Source organism: Chamaea fasciata, unplaced genomic scaffold, assembly GCF_029207755.1.
Source record: "Chamaea fasciata isolate MVZ Bird 193981 ecotype frontalis unplaced genomic scaffold, bChaFas1.0.hap1 SCAF_7, whole genome shotgun sequence".
NCBI classification, from domain to species: Eukaryota; Metazoa; Chordata; class Aves; order Passeriformes; family Sylviidae; genus Chamaea; species Chamaea fasciata.
In genome coordinates this window covers 32,599,323-32,601,327 of record NW_027094092.1, presented here as the reverse complement: position 1 = coordinate 32,601,327, position 2,005 = coordinate 32,599,323, and the positions used below count along the sequence as shown (strand labels likewise).

The 2,005-nt window shown below is 39.5% G+C and overlaps 1 protein-coding gene across 3 annotated transcripts in view; it reads right to left on the bottom strand.

Annotated features, from left to right (window-relative positions):
* Nucleotides 1-694: 694 nt before the first annotated feature.
* Nucleotides 695-2,005, bottom strand: part of MEIS2 (Meis homeobox 2) — a 171,973-nt gene continuing 170,662 nt past the window's right edge. For all 3 annotated transcript variants that reach the window (XM_066188328.1, XM_066188329.1, XM_066188330.1), the window contains one exon: nt 695-923. The gene's annotated coding sequence lies outside the window, so the exon portion shown is untranslated. The remainder of the gene's footprint in view (nt 924-2,005) is intronic.

Genomic DNA, 2,005 nt, shown 5'->3' with positions numbered 1-2,005 from the left:
AAAAAATAGATTGGGAGGAATGGGGAGAGACTTAATGAAGCACAAACTATAAAGATCTGTTTGAAACTAAAGGACACATTTTATGAAGGAATAAAATGAGGGAATGACAAGGCCTTCTTGGAACAGTCTTCTGAGTAATGAGAGACCCAGCAAGACTTTTCATCTTCATCTCCAGGGTAGTTCTTTTCTCACTGGCCAAAACAGGTCTTTCATGGATAGTGACTTCACTGCTGAACCAAAACAGTCATTCTTTTGGGAACAACACACATAGTGTGGAAAACAAGGATTTTTTTTCTTCTAAAACTATTTGAGGCAACGTAACGGAGTGATCAACAGAAATGTACAAGTTAACTTAGTTCCTATGTTTATACTACAGTAGTTATAACTCTTGGAGTCTTTTTTTTTTTTTTTTTCCAGAGGATCTGTACATGGACATATTCATTTCAGTGAGCCCATGATTTCACATTTGTGTTCTTGTTTCATTGGTCCTCTGTTGTTGATGAAAAATGACAAAAAGTAAAAAATAATCACAGCTGTCTGGAATTTCGTATTAAGTGTCAACATCTGGTCAAAGTTCAAAAGTCTTAAAATAGTTTCTGTTTGTTTTTGTTTTGTTTTTCCCTTGAGTTCCCTTATACTATTGGGCATGAATGTCCATAACCTGTCCACCAACACTGGGGTCTACAGAATTTAACATTGTGGGGCTCTGTGCTGACATGGTCATTCCAGGGTGGATAGGGGGTCCTCCGTGCATCATCATGGCTGGGTGGTGGGGGTGACTTGGCAATATGAATGGATTGGGGGTCCATGTCTTAATTGAGTTGGGTGTGGGGTCATCTGGGGAGGAGTGTAACTTGGCTGTGCCATACTCATACCCATTGGACCACCCTGAGATACGTAGTCCCCTGGCATGCCTTGCAAACCTAGACAAAAAGGGGAGAAAAAGCAGGTCAGATTCCTCAACATTTTTACAATTTACCCATCTAAAATGAACAGGAAAAACAACAGACACTGCAAATCTTCCATCTAAAATTAGTTGCAGATTCTTGCCAATGTTTGCAGACATTCAAATTCTAGTTTGCATTTAATTTGATCATTCAGCAGGATAATGCACATAACAGAACTAAATATTGAGCACAACTGAGTATCACAAAATATAAGTGTACTTCAAAAAAAAAACCTAGTGGGTGAATTCTTACGATAAATTTTACAAAGATGCTGGCTATATGTAAAGACTTGTCAATTGAGCATAAATATATGATTTGCTTCTCTTTGGTATTTTAAAAATGTAAAAGGCTATATCCTGTCTGGGTTTGCTAAGCAGTATCAATGCAAATTCCACACACAGATCAATGGACCCAACTGCATAAATGAACAAAACTGAGATACCAACAAAAGTACTGATCTTTGAAGTGCTAAGCAACTCCTGAAAGATGCTGAATGCTTTCAACACTCAGTTAAGTCAATGGGGTATGCTGCTGCTCAGTACCTTAAAGGTTTAGTCCTAAAAGTACATGTCGTATTTTTCTCCTAGAACAAATCTTAAAATCCTATTATATCATTACGGGCCAAATCCTGCTGCCTTATTCACGAGGCCCATTGAAGTCAGTGGGACTATTCACATGAGTAAGGAAAGCAGGATTTGGCCCTGTGCCTGCAGTCTCTCAAAGAATACTGTTAAACAGAGGATTATGGACAATGGGCCCCTTATCCTTTCCTGCAGAAAACCCAAGAAGGGAAGAAAATTTACAAGAGAAACTCCATATTGCCGACAATGAGTGGGAACTAAAACAGCACCTCCACCAAGAGACAGTTATACAGCCAACAAGGGGGAGGTAAGTAATGAAACCCTATTGCAGCATCCCACTTCTGACACCTGCATCTGGGAATCCTAAGGACCAGCATTTTTGTCTCCCTTCCTGGGGTTCACTTGTGAGTGGGCCACTGGTAGGCCACCCTCAAACACCTATTTAACATTGTTCTGCTCTAGAATTAAAACTGATTT